Here is a 22,152-nt window from a genome sequence, read left to right as displayed (position 1 = left end):
AACAAGTAAATTAAAGCAATTATATTCTAGTCTCCAGTTATATGGCTGGCTAGTACACAGAATGGAATAAATTTCCTGAGCTGCAAGTACATACAGAAATGTCTACAGACACGACTCTTGCTAGATAGAGATACACACGGAGGACAAACTGAAAAGAAAAAGGTCAAATTACAAATTTAGAGATTTGAGTAGTACTAAAGAACAAGTGCTTTTTTTCAAGACATCTTTATCCCTTAGGACTTTTGGTTGCATCCTTTAGCCAGAAACTAAAAACACATCAACAAAGTTCACCTGTTTTAAAGAGGCTTACCGTAAGTAAATCTATGGTTTGACGAGTTTTGTTTTTTCTAGAGGAAAGATCACACGTGCCTTTCACTGTTTTGACCAGGAATCAATGACAGAGATAAAGTCATCTCAGTTTCTCCCACAATGAACTCCCTGTCAGGAGGAATGACCTGTTTGTAGTATATGCAAGTAATCCTAGGTTTACAAAGTGGCTCTGGGCTGTGAAGATGCCTGTAGCAAAAGTGTAAAGATTTGAATTCAGATCCCAGTTGCCCATGTAAAAGCCACATGGGGCCACATGCCTGTAACACTAATGCTAGGAAACAGGGCAGAGGGTGGGAAGGGGCATGAGGCAGGCAGATCTTGAGGTTGCTGGCTAGAGAGTCTAACAAATCAGAGAGTTCAGGTTTTATGGGAGACCCTATCTCAAAAATAGAGGTGGAGAATGGTAAGTTCTTTTGGCTCCACATACAAATACATGTACCACATGCACATGTGCATACATTCCGGTACACACATATACTACTCATATACTATACACATGCAAATACACAAGTAAAAGATAGAGCATTGTTTTTAAGTATCATTCTGCATTGGCTAACAATGGTCTACTGGTGCTTTACTGGAAGTCTGGGATAGGCCTTTCTGAACTCTCTCACAAGTTTCACTCTGTGGACTCTTCCAGTTTCAGAGGGCTGGGATGTTAGTGAAATGTAAACACAATCATTAAGAGTCAAGCTTTTGAAACATCACCGGCTGGCAGCTGTGATGTGGAAGCAGAAGGTTTAGAGGTGGAACCCAGGCTGAAGAGAGGCATGAAGGTTCTGCAGGCTAAAAGAGAAAGGACATGGATCACTTCGATATTATGTCCAGGATGTCCCCAGCTTTGTCTGTCTTTATGCTGGGTCACACTGACAGATCTGCAGGAGGCTTATATAAGAGAAGATATTATTTTTGAATAGATGCAAATGAAAATAGAGAAAAGATGGAGATAGTGTCTCAGATGGTTTTACTTTGGTTTGGGCCATCTGAGGCTCCTGTCAATTAAGGACAGTCATGCTGAAAAATATCTTAGTCCTTTAGAAGCTTGCAATCAAGATGATATAACTTAGCAAACACAGCTTAAAAGCATATCTGTGTATTATTGCTATATAGGCAGATATGCATACAAACTGAAGATGAATCTGGTATTTTATATTTAATTTAGCTCAATTAGCTAGCAAACTTAATTACTTCCCTTTTGTCCAGACATTTTAATCAAATGGATGATTTTCTTTAGAAAAATATCCACTTATTTCACTTTTTTTTTTTTTTTTTTGGTAAATAACAGTAGTATTCCCAATTGGCTTCTGCTTTCTATGTATCTGCAATAACTTCTCCCTCTCAAACATTTCTCTTTGCCCTTCCTACGGCAAGCATCCACTTGGGTTCTCATCTTTTCCACACATGTTCAATATACCCTGTTGCCCTTACTGAATCTTGTCTCCTTCACTGGTCAGATTTCTCACTGGCCCACTTAAGTGCAGCATTAGATTTCCCCAAGAAGCAAAGACCTTGTGAGAAGAATGTGGTCTACTTCTATTTTCCTTTGACATTTTAAACCATTCTGTCTCCAGCCTCATGATAAAACTCCTTGTCTTCTGAGACCCCTTCCTTCTGGTTATTCAGAACTCAGTCCTTTGGCCAGGCAGCTGGAAAACTTGTATTGAGCCTGGCCCCAAGTCAGTAGACATTTTAAAAATGCACATTTCTCTCCACTCTGTGAAGAATATTTGCCAATGTCTCATCTGAATTTCTTCTTTTTTTTCAGTTCCCAGAATTCATTCAAATCTGCTTGCCTATTTTCATGGTTTCACTCTTTTACGTCAACCCGAATACTCCCTCTACCTTTTAGGACCGCAATTCTCACAGCTCACATTTTCTCTCCATAACTGGCAGAGACAAAGGTCCTTCCTCCAATAACTATGTTTCATTTCCAAGCTAACCTAATTAAGGTCAAACCTAGGACATGTAGCATGCTGAATAGACTAATTTGGTCCATACATTTCACTTATATAGTATTTGATTTGTGAATCAAAAATTCTGAATTGACTTTTGTAATTCACATGTCTTTGGGCTATTAGATAAACATGACCAAAAAGTAGTATTTTGGTAGTATGCCATGAGGAACTATAGGCATATTATTTAACTTTATTTTTGAAAGCTATATAAGGGAAGGAGTAAATGCATTGGGCTTTAAACATTTTTTTAAATTTATTTGTTTTATTTTGTTTTTAGAGTTCATTAGAATAATCTCAATAATTTTCTGAAATCCTGCAATGTAATTCTCTGTGCTAAGGAATCATGGGTCATCTGAGACAGTAAAATTAGCAAGAGGATTCAGATAATGGCACAGCAAGGAGATACAGAGTTCAGATCTGCAGGAAATCATTTAAGGCTAGAAGCCCCAAAGTAAAAAATTTAATATTTCTTTTCAGCACAGCCTTTTATCTGACCTCATTAAAATGTCTCAGAATTGTTTATTCAACATACCATTTAATCAAAACCTTCTGCTAGTTCTTCCCAGGATTCATTTGTGATCCATATGCACAAACATTCTGGAGGACTATAATGAAGAGAAATGTAGAGAATTATCACAGCTTTCTTTTCTCTTTTGAATACTAAATATTTTATTAATTCTCCATTTCTTGAAATTGGTTTATTTTTGAGTCATGTATTACTTTGCTTTAGATAAAAGGCGCTGTACATGTCTGAAAAATGAAAAGATGAGAGGGGGTTCAGAGTTATGTGTCTTAATATTGCTCCTTACTTCTTTCATTCAAGCATCCAATCTGGGAAAAAGCAACCGCATCTATCATTTTTATAAGACAACAGTTTGCTCTGCTATGTTATAAAAAAAATAGCTAGCAGTTCTGCATTTTGAAAAGAGGGTTTGATATGATCGTATTTATTTTAGACTTAATAAATAATGCAAAAGATCAAGTAAGGTCATTCGGAATATGGTGCCTTCATTTCACAGACGAGTCAACCAAAGCGGAGAGGCTCGAACGGTAATTACTGTATGATGGCTTTTTGTGTGGGCTTCATTTCTTTCTCTGATTCATTCTCTCAATATTAATTGTCTCAATGTTAGGAAAAATATTTATAGTGAGGATTATTGAGACTACACTTTGAGATCTATCCCAATTATGTCAAGAACAGAATTATCATTAACTCCATGTTTATGGCTGTTTTGGGGCTTCAAAAATGAAGGTAGAAAAGCTCATGAGCTGGTTTTGTTGTGGTTATACCTGTGGAAAGAAAGGAGTAGGATATTCCCTCTCTCTTCTGCTCCTCTACAATGAAGAGGTGGACTTTCATCCCATCCACTTTGAATCTCAGTGGACCTTTCTGACTTTTGAAACAATACATCAAAGAGCAAATGATGCTGTGTTGACTTCCAAGACTCAATTTTAAGAAACCATGCCATTGTGATTTGCTTCCTGAAACCTTGCTCTTGAAGCCTTCAGCTCAGATGTTAGCAGCACGTATACCATGAGAACACCACACAGGCAGACCACCCGGGGCCTGAGCCTAAGTCCCCAGTCAAGTCTGACTTCTTGCTCTTCCACAGCTATCCACTGCTGTATAGCAGCTTCCAAAGAAATCCCACAGCACAACTATTCATCCAAGATCCCTGAAATCTCTGACCCTACACACTAGAGACAAAGTAAGCTCAGCGATTTCCCTATAAGCAACTAAATTCGGGAGAGATTTATTTATAGTAATAGATCCATAAATTATTTTCCATAGCATTCCTCCCAGAATAGTCTTAAATTAATACTGGTCAGAAATGAGATTTGAAAGTAATATGGGAGATATATATTCCTTCCTCTGAAAACTGGCAAAGGATGTCATATGTGATTCATGCCCATTGTTGCTGATCCAATGTAGGATGGAGTAGTCCTTAAGCTACAGTGAAAACTCTCATTGAGAGATTTTTCTTTAGCTTTTTTTCCAGTTCTGAACTACAGAGTCTGCAAGTCAGGCAAGTTCAGAGGCAGCCGTTTTTCTAGCACATGGGCCATGGAGTTTCAATTTCAGGTGCTGAACAGTTGTGTGGTATTGTTTCATTTTAGGGGTTCTATTTCTGTTTAACTTCTGGATTGCCAACCACACTGGTCGATTCCAGGTTGTCTTTGTTGGTGCATTCACTCCCCCTCCTCAAGACCTCAGCCAAGTAATGGGTTTCCAAAGCGTTGAAGGCATAGTCTCAACCATTTTAATTTATATCACACATGATGACCCCATCTGTGAGAAACCCTGATGGATGCGCATTGAAAAAACGGTGAGTATCACATGTTGGGTTTAGCCATTGAGCAGTTTTGATTTAATTTTGGTTAGGGTAACTGTAAGTTCCTCTAAAGACCACTCAACTTAGGACTCTGTATAGTCTCCAACTGCTACAATACAGTTTTGATGCCTGCAATCTGAGAAGCCAAAGGAAAGGCTGGAACTTCGAAATACTCAGGAAAGATATGTGAATTCTACAAAGGCACCTAGCAATAGACTTAATTTGAGCAAAGTGGCTTCTTGGCAAGGACATGCATTCATGATTTCATGAGTAAGACACTGAAGACTTTTAAGTTCAGCCCTGTTTCTTCAGCAAATCTTAAATCACTAATCCATTCATCTTTTTCACTCATCTAGCCAAAATTTATTTAGTTCTTATTGGTGTGGCTAATAACAAGAACCACTGTTCGGGTTTGAAGTATTGAAAAACATAAGGTAATAAATATTGCAAAAAGGAGAATTTCCAATAGTGAATAAACTGAAGTTGCAAATGCTTGTAAGAATTACTAATTCAACCACCATTAATGACAGGCATAGCAATAACTAATTAACTCTACTCTAAACATGACTAATAATTACTCTGGGATGCAGAGGGATATCAAAGTTATTCATATGATCATCAGGTACTTTTTAAAAACTGGGCAAAGCAGTGTGAAATATGTTTTTTGGTGCTGGGATTATTGTACTTTTTGGAAAAGCTTTGCAGAAGATACCCAGACTCTATAGCTCTGTGAACAGTCAGGAAAGTAAGAAAGCCCACTACATAGAAGCACAAGAGATCATTTTATTTTTTAAGTAGTTAAGATATAAATCACAATGCAAAATATTTGTGGAGAAATTGTTACTTTGTGGCCTAACTGGAAGACATAACTTAACAGGAGAATTAAATCATCCAGTTGTAGAGCTCATATGAATAGTGAAGACTTCACGAATACATTGTGAGTAGCAAAAGATCTGGTACCCAAGAAAGCTCTGCATTTCCATGAGCCAATTTGTTCCAAACTGACAGGTAAAGCTGATACAGCAAGCAGTGATCAGAGTATGCACACTGGCTGGAGTAGAGTAAGGGAGCAAATGGTAAAAGACCAGGGTTGCTGAAGAAACATGGACCCTTCAAAAAACAGGAAACAGGAACCAGAGAGAAGGCTGCTTGGATTAGTAAGAATCAACAGCACATTGCAGTTTTCTTAGGAAGGAGATTTTAAATACACTTTGCATAAGCCTCTAACATTGAGTCTCTTTCTTTATCCTGGACTTTTGTAGCATAGCTCCCATTGAAATAGCAAGCAGTGACAGGGGAAGCCATGCCAACACCTTTGTAAACACAGTTTTCTTTCAGGATCTGCCTTCCATGTGTGCATCCTTATTACAGAGAGACCTGAAATGTAGGGTGAGGGATGACTCGGACAGTGTAACTTTAATTCTTTACCATTGATTTGCATATCACCCTATTGAAATATACCTTTCAACACACTTCACTTACACTGCCTCTCCACTAAAATTATCCTTGATTAATCCCTGCTGACTTCTGAACTGCTAAAGCCTCCTGATATTTCTCCTTCCTCTTCTCACCTGTGTTCTCTGCATCACCTGACACCTCATGTCTTTTCTTTTTACTATCTCCAGTGACTCCTATCTCATACTTCTCTCCTGCTTTTGCTTCTGTCTCTCTAATTTCCTTCCTTCCTTCCTTCCATTCATTTTTTTTCTCTATTTTTGTCAAAATAGAGATCTTTTTCTCAGATTGCCATTGAAGTCTTTGTGTCTCACTTAGTTCTTGAAACGCCTGAATGTGCTAACATTTTTTTTTCATCCTAGGAGAAATACTCAGTTTGTTTGAGTCATTTTCATTAGCAAATATTAATGGATACATAGAAGATTTAATTACAGTAAATGCCAAGCACCATGAGTCAAAAATTTAAAAGGCATTCTTTCTGCATCTTACAGACATATCCAGGATTATGGTGTTTCTAATGACTTTACATATATATATATGCACATGTGCTCTCTCAATAGATGAGATAGATATAGATAGATATAGATATGGATATAGAGGTAGAGGTAGAGGTAGTGATACACATGCTCAGTGAAAATGGCTCTTTCTAGTTCCCAGTATGGGTTTGTTTGAGCCAACATTTTTCTTTCTTCTGATTGACTTAAGCAGATTCATAATTTGTGAAAAATGGAAAGGTAGCTTGTAGCATACTTCCAGGTAAAATGAGGAAGTATGTTGAATTCCTGCAATTGCTATTACAAACTAAATGGCTTACACAACAGGAAGGTTTCAAAGCCCCAGGCACTTTAAGTATTCGCACTGTTGGCTTCTGAGAACTGTCATTTCTCTTCTTTGTTTCAAGATAGAAATCTTCCTATTCATGTAACATCTTGAGAGTTACAAGGCATCTTGAGAGTTATCTACATCAAAATATCTCCTTTTTATGAGGGGACACTTGAGACCTCCATTTATCGTGATTATCTTCTTTCCTTTATCTCTATGCATGTGCATGAAGTGTGTGTGAGGGAGAGCATGTTTGTGCCAAGCAAATATGTGGCATTTAAAGGACAAGCTCTGGTGTCAATCCTTGCCTTCCAACTTCCTTTTCCTTCTTTCCTTCTTTTCTTTTCTTCTTTTCTCTTCTTCTCTTTCTTTCCTTCTTTCCCTCTTTTTCTTTCTTTCTTTCTTTCTTTCTTTCTTTCTTTCTTTCTTTCTTTCTTTCTTTCTTTCTTTCTGTCTTTCTTTCTTTCTTTTCTTCTTTCCCTCTTTCTTTCTCTCTCTCCTTCTTTCCTTCTTTCTTTCTCTCTCTCCTTTCTTTCTTTCTTTCTTTCTTTCTTTCTTTCTTTCTTTCTTTCTTTCTTTCTTTCTTTCTTTCTTTCTTTCTTGGAGATGCTGTTGATTGACACTGTACACATGATGATAGCTAGCTTGTGACCTTCCAAGAATTCTCTTTTCTCCACCTCTGATCTTGCGAAGGGAGTGCTGGGATTCTAGATATTAGTTACTAGGTTCAGCTTCACACAGATTCTGGGAATTTGGAATCAGATCCTTACATTTATTCAACAAGATCTTAACTTGCTGACCTATGCCTTTAGCCCTTGAATACTTGTGTAAATATCCCAAGTGAGGTACTGGGACAAGGCTAATAATGTTGAGGGTCACCATTCAATCCTTATGGACCAGGCAATTTTTTAAATGTTCAGATTGCCTGGAGCAACAGAAGCCATCTAGGAACCATGAAGAGACATTGCAGTTACCCAAGTCTATATGTCAAAAATGATAGAACCATAAGAAAACTTGTTAACTACTTGACTCCAAATATTGTTTTAAGGAAACCAATTTGCCTGTGACTGGTATTCCATTTGGGCAGGAGCAGGATGACTTTGAAGACAGGCAGACTGGTTATATGAAAAGTGTATACGCCTAGTAACAGCTAGAAGTAGGCTAGCGAAAGAAAAGCATAGTCGAGAGTAAAAATCTTCTTGTAGGGAGATAGATGATAGCCAGAACTCTGTGAAGGATAGTCTCGCAATCTTCCTGGTTATCGAACAGTCAATTCTAATAGCTACGGGCAATTCAAGAAGTGTTTCAATAGAAACAGCCAGGCTCTACTAATTATTTTATAGCTACAAGGTACTTTTGAGTTAACTTTCCCTTCTTCCCAGTGGTGCAATTCTAGATATTACCTGACAGTCTAAAAATAGGCCATTATACCAGTGCTTTAAATCAGTGTTCTCAGGAAGTACTAGGTCTATGAGCAGTTTCTATATCTTAAGAAAATCAAAATTAAGGAAAACCTATGTGAAAAAAATGACAAGTTGTTTATAAAAGCTGACACTGAAGAACTTTTCTGAGACTTCAACATTCTGATACAGAGTATAAATTGCTAACAGAAGTGTAGCAGGCAGTATTTATGGAAATCTTAATTTATGATGCATCCATAAGCATTGTTTCTCCAAGAGCATCTCAGAGCACCTTTTTGTGGAACACACTAGGGATGCAGTGTTTTAAACAATTTCCCTCTGGGCTGTATTTCCTTTCCCTCTGATACATCCCACCTCAGCTATTCAGTCAACCTTAATATAAAGGCGCCATTACAGATGAGATGGGCAATTCCCCCAGAGACCTGTGAGCTTTTGTGTGCTGATATTGGCATCTCCATTAGAAACAGTGAGGAGGAGGAGGAGGTATACTGTTCTATGAATGGAGCCATTCCCAGGAGACAGAAAGGAGAAAAGGAAATCTATGAGCTTGTTCCATCTCAAGGTGAATGGCCCAACACTCAGCTGAACCTATGGGCATGCCAACCCAGTGCTTGTAGCTGAACTCACCATAAAAAAGGCACTGTACTATAGGCACCCAAGAAGGGAATTATCAGGTGAGAAAAATGCAGTGGCAACTTCCTCAGAGAGTTGGATTTTTTTATTCTAGAATTATTTCCCCTTATATGGCTTGCTTCTTAGTTCATGCCCCCAGGAGTTGATAGAGTCAGCTTTCAGGAGTTAATACATTTGCCACATCTGAGGACTTTCATGCTTACACCACAGAAAGCATTGAGTAGGAGTTTTGAAGCACGCGCTTACCTTGGTTCTAACCTCTGCGCCTTATATTACTTATCTATAAAATAAGGACCATTATAATAACTTTCTTAAAACCAGCCTCACAAGACCTAGGGATGAACATAAAAGGTATGTCCAAAAAGTGTTATAATAAATGATAACAATTAAAGAAATATTAAATAAATAAAAAAGAGTCTTTATAAATATGTACCTTCCCGTTCATGTTGTTTTTGAGTGCTGAGGAATTAATTCAGGCTTTGCCCAATAACTTTGAGCTACACTCCAGCTGAACATTGCTCCAGCTCAACACTGAAATGTTTTTGAGGCCGAGGTAATGGCATATTCCAATAAAGAGGAGAGAATGGAAACAGTGAATGAAGACAGATTTGGGATTTCAAGGTTTGTTTTGGACAGACATGGGAAGCAATATGCAATTATGTGTTAATAGAAGCAGGTCTCAAGATTCCCAGATGAAACAATTTGAGTGTTCCTGGGTAGTTTTTCTAGAGGATATTAATATTTGCTTCTCTGAATTTAGCAAGGTAGGTGCCTTCCCACCCACACCCACTCCACCCCTCATCCCCCACCCCCCCGTGTAGTGTGATTTTCCTGTTCAAATTCATCTTTAAGTAGAACAAAAGCGAGAAGCAGGACGAGTTTATGTGTTCTTGCCTACCTGTTAAGTGAGGACATCTGTTTATCTACTCTCACCTTCCACTGGGATATCCTCACTGGTTCCCAGGCCCAAATTTCATGACCGACATGCCTTTCTACCTTCATAATGACAGGAGCCTGTTATTCATGATAAAGTTCTCTTGCTATGGGGTATTCTATCAAATAGAAGTTGGTTTAATTCACTGCAGACTACAATGGTTGCTGTGGCAGCAATATTAGGTTGTATATTTGTACGAAACTTTGACATGGCCTTCATGTGAAGTAACTTGTGGGGCAATTTAGTGGTGGATTAATTTTCTGATCATATAGGTGCTTACTACTAATATATCATGGTTGACCAAGAAACTAACTAAAATACTGGTGTGTCTATGGGAATGAAATTGAGTTAAAATAGTACTCATAAGTTGATAAATTTTGTATAGAGATTGGAGAACTACAATACCTATGAATATTTGTCATTTTTAAATGAATTCACTCTTAAGTAAACATACCCACAAATTGTAAATCTCAGACAACTTTTAGGAAGACAATTTTCTTCCTCATATATGAATGATAGCTTCATGATAGTAGGAAACTAAAACTATGAAACATGCCTGAAGTTTCTAGGTTTCTATTTGTTAAAGAAATATTTCTGATATGTGAAAAAAAAAACCTTGGTTATATACAGACTTCTGAGTAGACATTGCACATCAGATTTTTATATTGGCATTTTATAAACCTTTATTGTCTCACAGTATTCTTCAAGGAATATCTCCCTATATTCCTCTGTGACAGCTTCTTTAACCTTCCTATTCCAACAACACTTTGATAGAGTTCCTTATGTTGTGGTGATCCCCAGCCATAAAATTATATCATTGATGCTCATAACTGTAATTTTGCCGTGACTATGAATCACAAAGTAAATACCTGTGTTTTCTGATGGTCTTTGGTGACCCCTGTAAATGGGTCATTCAATCCCCAAAGGGATCGTGACTCACGGGTGTAGAGCTGATGCCCTATGAAAATACGATCTTACAAAGGAGAAGTGCATTTCTGTTTGGCTCCTTACAATTCATTCCAGAGCCCTTATAACTCTCATTCTTATGCCTTAGCGATAGTGACTCTTTAGAGCACATATGGGTATCTATCTCCTATTCAAAAAGGGCTCTAAGTGCTTAATACTTACATTATTTTAGAATTCCCTATATGCCACTTAAATGTACCGTCTATATCACTAAGTTGCAGTTTAATCTAGGTTGCTGTGTTGGTTACTTTTTACTATCAGCTCAACATAACCTAGAATCGCCTGGGAAGAGTCTTAATTGGGGATTTTAGGTCAGGTTGGCCTGTGGGTATATCTGTGGGGGGGGGGGCTGTCTTGATTGTTAATTGATATAGAAATACCTATCCATCCCCTGATGGTGGTGTGAAGGGCTCCTGAATGGTATAAGAGAGGGAAAAACCTATTTGGGAAAAAGCAAGCAAGCAAGCAAGCAAGTAAGCAAAGACCCAGGCATGTACACTTATTTATTTTCTCCTTGCTCTCAACTATAGATGTGATACTTTAAGGGCCTATCTTGAGCTCTCTGTAATAATAGACTATAACCTAGAGTTGTAAGCTAACAAAACCCTCTTTCTTCATCAAGTTGTTTTTTTGTCTAAACTTTTTATCATAGCAACTGAAATGAAACAAGAGTGGCCTCATCACAAAATGACCCTGTTTCTGTGGGAATCCCTGTTAAGGCTATATCTGGGGTAGTGGTAGTACCTGCCTCACACCAGGCAGGACAGGGGAAGAGAAAGGGCTTGGGATGAGGACTTGTGTTAGGTAGAGGACAAGTGTGTTCAGTCAAACACATGCAAAGCATGAAGTCAGGAAAGAGAGATTGTCCAGACTTGACTACATGCAGGGCCTATGGGAACTGTGTTAGTCTCAGAATGTACTTTTTTTTTAAGGTAAGCAATTAAAAATAAATAAAAACAAAACTCCAATAAATTTTTTTTCTTCCCACAGGATTACTGTGAAAATTAAATCAATGATCTTAAACAAAGCACTTAACACAGTGATTGATACCTAATAATCACCCAATAAGTGATGAGTGTTGTTAGAATAGCTGGTAAATGGGAGGTCACAATGAACTGCTCCTGGATCTTAGAAATAAATTATCCTCCCTCAGAGAAACTAGGAAAAAAATCAACACATAAAAAATGAGATTAACCATCTGTGGAATTAAGCTCTCCTCTGATGGCTGCCTTCTGTGTGAGACTGTGGAGTCTTGGGAAACACCCCAGTCTAATCAAGCTGGCTGAAGCATCGTATTACAAAGGCCCAGCTGGATCGTGATTGATGGAATAGAAGTCTGCAGCCCAATCAATTATATTAGCATAACAGAAGAAATGAATGGACTCTAGAAAAAGAAAGGGTCAAACTTGGAGAGTTTGCTGTTCTTCATTTAGTGTTGTGGGAGGGGAGAGAAAATGAAGATGGACAGAGGCTACAGATAAGGAGAGATGGGTTGGAAAAGGAGGGAGGGAGGGAGGAAAACACAGAAGATAAAAGAGAGGTAATGGGAGATAGAGACACACAGAAGAAGTGCAGTGAGAAACCTGGAAACAGGGATTGCCAGAATGTTAGGGCAACAAGCTAAGATGCTGTGTTTGATGCTCCCTGAAGACAGCCATGCCTTATTCCTCTTTCTGCCAAGCGATTTCCATTTGCTATCTCACCTTGGAAGTCAATGGCTACTCCAATGGCTGTTCTTTATCATGTGCCACTGTCTTAGTCAGGGTTTCTATTCCTGCACAAACATCATGACCAAGAAGCAAATTGGGGAGGAAAGGGTTTATTCAGCTTACACTTCCATACTGCTGTTCATCACCAAAGGAAGTCAGGACTGGAACTCAAGCAGATCAGAAAGCAGGAGCTGATGCAGAGTCCATGGAGGGATGTTCTTTACTGGCTTGCTTCCCCTGGCTTGCTCAGCCTGCTCTCTTATAGAACCAAGATTACCAGCCCAGAGATGGTCCCACCCACAAGGGGCCTTTGCCCCTTGATCACTAATTGAGAAAATGCCTTACAGTTGGATCTCATGGAGGCATTTCCTCAACTGAAGCTCCTTTTTCTGTGATAACTCCAGCTGTGTCAAGTTGACACAAAACTAGCCAGTACAGCCACTCAGCAGCCAAACTCAGCAGACCTCCATTGTGGGAGGAGTGAAATTCCCAGGAGCTGGCTACATTTACAAGAGTTTAGAAATACAGCTGGTCAGGGTGTTGGGATTCTTTTGTAAATATCCTACACTGGAAACAGAAACACATTTCTTTTCCCACAATGTCAGGATTTAATTGAAAACCCTTAAAATCACAAGCTCTTCTTCTTCTTCTTCTTTTTTTTTCTTTTTGATGGCTATTTACCAAGTATTCCCACTTTCCCTTGATAGCTGCCTGTTGGCAAGCACTGGTATTTTATTCAAATCTTAATTAGGATTAGTTAGGAATATTAACTTAGGTCACACATATACCATAGGAATTTTATCCCCACTTGCATATATGTGTGTGTGTATGTGTGTGTGTGTGTGTGTATGCATATGTATGTGTATGTGTATATTTGTGTGTATACATATACATACATATATACATATACATGTACACACACATATATGAAAAATATTGTTTTCAACAGAATGGCTGAAAATGGGTTAAAGAAGCAGTGCCAGGGTTCAAGAAATTCAAAGAGGCAGAAAGTTGGATACAGCTGGATACAGATGCAAGGAGAGTCACTGCAGGTGGCTAAATAATATATGAAGGAATCAGTTGGAGAGCTGCTGGAGGCACAGAGCTGACCTGCAAGGTCTCTCAGCATTAAGCACAAGCTTCCAAGGTATATAAGGTAGAGGAGAGTGGAGACAAGGAACAATTTTGAGTTCAGATAGACTCATGGATAGATAGAAAGACAAACAGACAGCCATTTGAGTGTCTCACATTAAGAAAGGGAGACATGATTCCAACAAGATGGCTTGGTAAGTAACAGTACATGCTGTGTTAATTAATTAATTAATTAATTATGGTAAACCTATATGTTAGGATGCGTGAAGACTCTCAAAAGTGGTCCTTTGATCTCTACACATGCTGGCATAAGTGCACACATGTGCAAGTGCATGCTTACACGCTAAATAAATAAATAAATAAATAAATAAAGGTATGATCAAATGCCTCTTTAAAAGCCCACTGGTTTGAAGCCACAGGGTACTTGGGAGTTCTCAGTCTGCAGATCTCTTGACACATACATTAGGTAGCCAGATGATTAGACACTAGACATATCAATAAGCCGTTGCCAGCCGAGTGGTGGCTGTTTTCACTTTATGAGATAAGGTGAAGGTGTTTTGCACCCTAATCGTGTGTTCCTTTAATTCCTCAGACATAAATTTTAATAAGGTTTTAACACGCTCGTCTAGCTTGGGCAGGGGGGTGTAAGTAGTACCTTTCTATATCTGTAGGGATGATAATTTGTCATTTTGTGCTTCATGGTTGACTATAGACAAGGTGACAGCGTCTACATGCATAATTAGTATTCATAATCTTCTTGTCCCTTTATTTGAACTCAAAACGGAGTCACCCAGGGCCAGGTACAGTCATTGTTTTATACATATATCTATCTATATATTTCTATGAATGTCCATTTTCTACCCACTTAGTATAGAGCACTGGGTTATTTGGGAAATGAGTGACAGATAAATTTACTTTTCTAGAGGGTTCAGTTCCAGGCTCTTTAAATGTTTGTCTACAAATTCTGAATAATTGATCCTGGTCTCCAGCCACCAATACAGTAGGAGTTCTGTAAAGGCCCATAACTGGTTTTAATTTTGTGATTACAGACACATCATTGGTGACTTTGGGAAAGGGATTGGGAGTCCATTTTGTCACATGGTACTCCATGGGTCAAGGTATGAAGCAAGGAAATGGCATAATTCCTGTGCCTAATGTGACTCAGTAAAGTGAGAAAGGCATTAACCCTGCATCTTCATAAGTGAAAAAGAGCAACAATCACCATTTATTTGGAAGCTTTCAATGTACTACATGCCTCTGTCTCATTACATAGAGCCTACTTTATACCTTCAAGATAGATGCTTTTCTGCCTCTTTTGTAATTATAATATAATAAATAAAACACATGTTTGAGTTTGGGTTTTGGTTCTTGTCTCTGAATTTCAAAATGTTTTAGGAGTTCCTGGGGTTATGCTTTTCTTGAATATGCAAATAAGCTGACTCATGGCTTATTTGGCTGGGGTCCTAAGGATGGCATCCTTGAAAGGATTAGACTCTGTAGCTCTACTTGCAGCTCTCTATTGATGAAAAGCTGGAGAGACGGCTCAGCGGTTAAGAGCACTGACTGCTCTTCTGAAGGTCCTGAGTTCAAATCCCAGCAACTACATGGTGGCTCACAACTATCCATGATGAGATCTGATGCCCTCTTATGGGGGTATCTAAAACAGCTACAGTGTATCTACATATAGTAAATAAATCAGTCATTGGGCCAAGGCAAGCTGGGCTCGAGGGAGAGAGAAGAAAAAGTGAAGACAACCAGAGTGTACTTACATATGATAAATAAATAAATCTTTAAAAAGAAAGAGAAATAAAAGCTGGCATGTGCCAGATAGGGCAGGGAACTCTGCAGAGTATGTCTTCTGCTTGGCTCTTGCTGAACTATCCTTTATAGCAAGCATAAGCACAAGATCCATGATGGCTCTAACAGATTATGTAACCTGAGGAAGGAGCAGTAGGAACCACTAACTTAGATTGAGCTGGAAGTACAAGTAGGCACTGGAATTTGTGACTCATTTCTGTCTGGTGATGTGAGATAAAGCCCTTCATTTGTGAAACCTCCATAGTCATTATTAAAATTGGATGGTTGAATACTTGTTCCAAATTAAATAGGACTATAATACTTAAGAAATGTTAAGACAGGCAACTGTTCGGAGTAGTTCTAGAACATATCAAGCAGATGCTAACCATGAAAAATAATCTAGACACAAATGCCTGACCAGTGCTCACTGGAAACAGGCTCTGTGTTGATGCTGGACCATTGCTCACTGGGATCAGGCTCTGTGTCATTGTTCATAATCCCCGTTATGTCTGTGTTTCTTCCTTCTCCCATCAGATCCATTGAACATCAATATGAAGCATCAGTTCATGAAGTGCTTTGTATGTCCATTTCTAATATCAGTAGAAATGTCTGGCCACGGAGCTCCATAATACTGTATTTGTATAAATTTTAAACCTTAAATTTTGTTGGGAAGATATAAATTTTAGTCACTTGTATTTGTGAGAGATTTTTCACGTGTACTGAAAAACTGAAGTTTCTCCCAACACACACACACACACACAAACACACACACACACACAGAGTAAGAGAAGGACTAAACTAAAGATGAGTCAAATATTTGTATTATTTGAAAACAGCAGGGACTTATTTAGGAAAAAAAATTCTATCACATATTTTCAAAATTGCCAGTTTTTTCCCCCTCAGATTCAAGCATTTCTCCTTTGTGTAAATCCTTGCCATCGGGCCTATGTGGGACGCACTTCTTGACAGAAAGCTGATTCTGGGGCAAATTAACAAGCAGACATACTACAATTAAAATAAACACTTGAGGAATTTCTATCCTGGAGGGCTTGAAGATTAAAGGTTTAAAAATGTTTCTTCTTAAAATAAGAAGATGAAGTAACTTTATTGCTTGATTTTTAACTATCAATCATCAAACATGCACTGACTACTTGCAACACAGGGGACACCACTTCCAGTAGGCAGAGGGCTAAGTGAAGGGTGATTCCTAATCTAAACAAACTTACTGTCTTTTTATGCCAATGGAAGATGCCCTGTGAGAGAATGTACAAAGCAATAAATTGTACATTTCTCTATCAGCTGGGGTCCATTAGAACAAATAAAAGCCACTCTAGTTATTTTAACACTCAGAACATAATGTAGACTTGGAGAAACAAGTACTAGATGAATAAAAATCAAAAGTGCTCCATGAGGTTATACAGATAAACTAACATAAGAAAGCAATTTCTATCACATCAGAGATACAGAGGAAGAGGAAGGCAGCATTTGACCCCAGGAGCTTGGAAATAGAGCCTACAGCATCTGAGCCTGCTAGTGTCTGACTGAAAATTATAAGGTACATGGAATTCACTCTTTAAGTTGATGAAAGATGGCTGTTTGTGTGTGTAGGTATGTGCATATGTTTATTTCTCTCTCTCCCTCTCTCTCTCTCTCTCTCTCTCTCTCTCTCTCTCTCTCTCTCTCTCTCTCTTTCTCTCTCTCTCTCTCTTTGTATGCATGTGTGTTTGTAGCTGTGTGTGTGCATATGTGTATGTGTATGAAGGTTGGGTATATATGTGGAGTTGAGTGTGTATATGAAGGTGATAGTGTGTATGTGTAGAAATGTGTGTGGTCATGAAGGTGTCTGTGTGTATACATGTGTGTGTGGTGTATGAAGGTAGGCGTTCACATGTGTTGATGTGGTTATGCATGTGTGTGAAAATGGTATGTAGAGAGAACTACAAATGTAACTACTCATTTCTATCAGAGTGAAGAATCATTGCTCAAGTTAGCTTCCTAGGAACAAGAAGCAAGCCAAGTCACTCTTCAATTTTCTCAATCTTGCTTTTCCTTTTGGGTTCTCCTCTCAAAAAACAAGGAAAAAAATGACTAAATTTAAATGTGGCATTTCCAGAGTCCTGAAGGGTTTACTTAGCACTGCAGGAAAGAGCAAAAACAAAACAAAACAAAACAACAACAAAACTAAAGGTTAGTTAAGATGTTTAAACAAGAGCTTGTAAGACATTGAAAAGCTTCTTTGTAGAGATTTTTATTCATGATTTAAAATAAAATCTTGTTCTTGAATTTTAGGGAAGGTTTCATAGTGACTAATGATCACATAGTTTCGCTAAAGCTCAGGTAGGCCCATTGCACTGAATGCCAGTCACTGAAAAAAAATAGAAAGATGTCTCTGTGCCAGCCACGTATTAGACACCGACTAAAAGAATGAACAGGATAAAATATTTATCTTCACAGAAATTTTCTATTCAAAACAGGAAAAATAATAAACAGCAACCCAAACTCCAGGTATTAATTCACCCAGGAAATCAAACGGGTTAAGTTCATCAAGAGACCCAGGAAGCACTTGAGGCCATCTGGAAGGCAATCTTAAAGAAGACCATGTTTGAGTGGAGACTTAAATGGTGAGAGAAGTGTGTGCAGATGAGGCAGGGGACCCATGGCAGCATAGAGCAAGAAAGTACCACAAGGCAGCAGCAGATCTGCTCTGCTTGAGGAGCAGGATGAAGCAGGGTACCCATGGACTACTGCCCAACTAAAAGGAGTGATTGGGCACAAGGTAGAAGAAGCAACCAGTCAGAGAGCATTTGGAGATGATGCTAAGGATACATCAACACTGAAATCAAAGTCCTGATAAGAGGTTCTGCACTTTGGCCTGTTCCACTTCTGGTCTGGGTCTTTCCATCTCTCCTCAGGTAATTTGCTGGTCCCTAAATTGCTACAGATTGCCATATTTCAGCTGAATTTAGTACAGATACCTGATAAGCATAGTATACTGTAGACCAGAAGTCCTAGATGCAAGTGATCTTCTGCCATAGTTTCCCAAGTAGCTGGAACAAGAGGCAGGTGCCACCATACCCTGAAAATGTCTAACTCAGGGTGGCCTCGATCACACAATCCTCTTATCTGCCTCTAGCATATCCTAACTATACTCATTATCACACAGAGTGGCTGCTGGAGCTCTGGACTCGTGTGTTAACAATAAAGAAGTGAAATGACTCATTTCTGCTATGTTTTCTTTTAATGTCTGCCAAAATAATGAGCTTTTAAAAATTAGATTCTAAGGGGAAGATGGAATACAGGGACTGAGTTGTCACACAGATAACAACATTGCTTGCAGACATGAAAATAATTCAAGAGGATACGTTTGGGATGTGTTGTGAGAAGCATGTAGGTTCTAGACATCTTTTACTCAAGTAGAGAAATTTAGTAGAATGCTGGTTGCATGATATATATTGCATGGGAGAGATAAAGCTGGAAGTATTTATTAGAGGACCATCTGGAAAGAATAATCTAACTGATATGTTGAATATCTGTATTAATGGATCTTTCCAATATTCACAAGGGGTGTGGAATAAACTTAGATGCTCATAAAAGATGAAGGACACAGAAACTGTGGAAGAAACACAGTAGAGTTTTATTTAGTCACAGGGAAAATTAAAATTATTATATATTCAGAATAGCAGATGAAACTAGAGATCATTAGGTAAAGAAGTCAGATTCAGAAAGATGAGTATTATGTGCTCATAGACACATATATGAGCACAAATATCCCTCATATATGGGCACATGATACATGTACATATATCTATACATACATATATTATCACACAACTTACACACACACACACACAAATGGAATTATCTATCTATGTAAATATATACACACCACACATGCACATACATACATACATATATACACACACATACACACACACACACACACACACACACACACACACATGTTTGTGTATGCCATCCCATCAAAGTAGAAAGGGGATTTTAGGAAGGAGGAAAGAAGTATTCAGGGAAAAGAGAGGGGAAAACCAGGAGTAATGGAATATATGTGATAAGAAAGCAGACAGGAGACGATTTACAAGGAAAAGTGGACTAGAAAAGAGTTCATGGAGGAACAATAGAAACAGAATATTCTTTACACACATAGAAATGTCACAATGAATCCCATTACTTTGTTTATTGACTAAAATAAGAATAAAATATGTTTAACAAATACAGTTAAGTGTAAGTAGCGCTTGGATTAACATCTTATCTCTAGTTTAGTTTAGTAAAAGCAAACTCTCCATATGATTGGACCAACATAAACAGTGAGGGGTTTGAAAATAGTTTCGCATTGCCATTTCTGCTGTTCAATGTGTGTAGCATGGAGGCTGTAGATGGCTAGTGTATTTTGTTCTGGGATGGAGGTGCTGAATGTAATTACCAGTGAAGCAAGAAAGGTAAAGAAAAGAGGCATTCTCAGTGTAGAACTTCCCCACCACCTGAGCTAAAAAATAAAATAGAAATTAACAAAATATTCTGTGCAACAGAGATCAATGTTTGTTAAGAGAAGAGAAGAAACAGGGTAAGTTCTGAGCTACCTATTAATGCCCCAAAACATCGTATAATCAATTTCTTCCAGCTTTACACTTAGACCGGACGAGCTGATGTTCTGAGCAGTTAATACCTAAGTCAGGCTCACAGTTACTTAGTATCCAAATGGTGACTATAATTCAGTCTTGTGCTTATCCTCCAGTTAGATCATGAATACTGTATAGCACACACTGTGGAATTGCAGTTTTAACTTGCCCAATGAGAAAAATTTTAAACAAGATTTTATACATAAAAATGAAACAAAAGCAAGCAATGCTTTATTCAGAATTATGGCTGATGATTGGGGGAAATTTAAAAACAAAATGAAACAACAACAACAATAACACCCAGGCAAACTAACTGCCTGGCTTTGGGTTAGTCAGTATATTCATGGGACAAAATCTGGATGAGTACAGCCAATAATAACCTTGTCAGTTCAGGCTCATAGCTATAATGGAAAGCAGCTACAAGCAAATAGAACATCTGGCAACATATCCAATGCAGCTGTTTATCTTCATTGTCATGGTACTGTCAGTAACTGAGCTGTTTCCTTCTTTGTCACCTATGTAAGAAAGGAAGGGAAGATGGGAAAAGATAGGATGCACTTGGAGAGAATGTACAAATAGATAAAAAGCAGGATGCTTCTGTTTATCCACTGAAACTTAGAGTTCTACCTTTCTGGTAGCTAAGAAGAGGGTGAATTGTCTTAGTTAGGGTCTCTATTGCTGTGATATGGTATGATCAAAAAAATAAACTTGAAGAGGATAGGATTTATTTTAGCTTGGAGGTTCACATCACAGCTCATCACTGAGGGAAATCAAGGCAGAAATCTGGAGGCAGGAATGGAGACAAGCTCATAGAGGAATGCTTCTTCCTCTTGGATTGTTCAGTCTGTTTTTAAAAACTTGCTTTACTTATTTATATTCCAAATGTTGTCCCCCCTTTCTGTCCCCCCTTCAAGAGTTCTTCATTCCATCACCACTCCCCTTTGCCTCTGACAGGGTGCTCCTCCACCCAATCACCCACCCTTTTTATAGCACCCAAGACCATCTACTGAGGGTAGCACCACCTATGGTGAGCTGGGCTCTCCCGCATCATCCATCAACAAAATGTACCACAAGCTTTCCCACAAGTTATTCTGGAGGTGACATTTTTCCCAATAACTCTAGCATATGTTAAGTTGTCATAAAACTGACAACCACAACCTGTATGCAGCAGTGTACCTGTGTGCATGAGTATATGTATGTTTGCATTGTGCTGGCATACCTAGGTACCTGGGTGTGTGGAAGTATGAGGCTTATGCTGGAAGTCTTTATTGATATTTCCTTACCTCATTCACCAAGGCAGAGTCCCTGACCTAGTTGGTCTAGCTAGTCAGCCTGTCAAAAACAGACCCTTTATTCCCACCTTCTAAGTTTTGACCTATAGATGGGCCCCATAAAGTTACATAATTATTGAGATATGAGTGCTGGTATCTATGCTTGAATGGCAAACATTTCATCCACTGAGTCATCCCTCTAGAATCACATTCATGTAAAAAGTAGACAAATAAGCCTCATCCACACATCTAACCATATTTAAGAAAATTAAGGCTACAATTTCTAATTGTTTGCAAACTACCTACCTCACAAGATAAAAATGGAGGTATTTTAAGATAGAATATGAACACAATTAATAATTTTGCTAATTATGAATGGATTTGGAGGCTTTGCTGACACATAGAAAAAGTAATAATCTTTAATGTTTTTTTTTTTTGTTTCTTCTTTCTTTGAAACCTAGAGTTCATGTCCAATAGTTTGGACAGTTAATAATTTCTAACTGAATTTATAAAGTCTACATTTCTTCCCAATTTTAGAAATATCACAAGGAAGCATTTTTAGTAGAAGGTAGACTTTAAGATCTAACAAATTTGCACACAAATCTCAAATTAGCAACTAGATTAAGTAGCTTTGTATAAGCTACTTTACATAGTTAAGTAGAAAGCCAGTCCTCTTGTTCTTTAATAGACATAAAAAAGACGTCTTTCAAGGTATTCTTTAACAGACATAATTTTCACAATTTTAAAAACCTTTGAGGAGCCAGCTATTTTCTGAAAGTACCTACTCTCAGCCTGCCAAC

This window comes from Mus musculus, chromosome 7 (genome assembly GCF_000001635.26).
Source record: "Mus musculus strain C57BL/6J chromosome 7, GRCm38.p6 C57BL/6J".
NCBI classification, from domain to species: domain Eukaryota; kingdom Metazoa; phylum Chordata; class Mammalia; order Rodentia; family Muridae; genus Mus; species Mus musculus.
Note: the sequence above shows the minus strand (reverse complement) of the source record.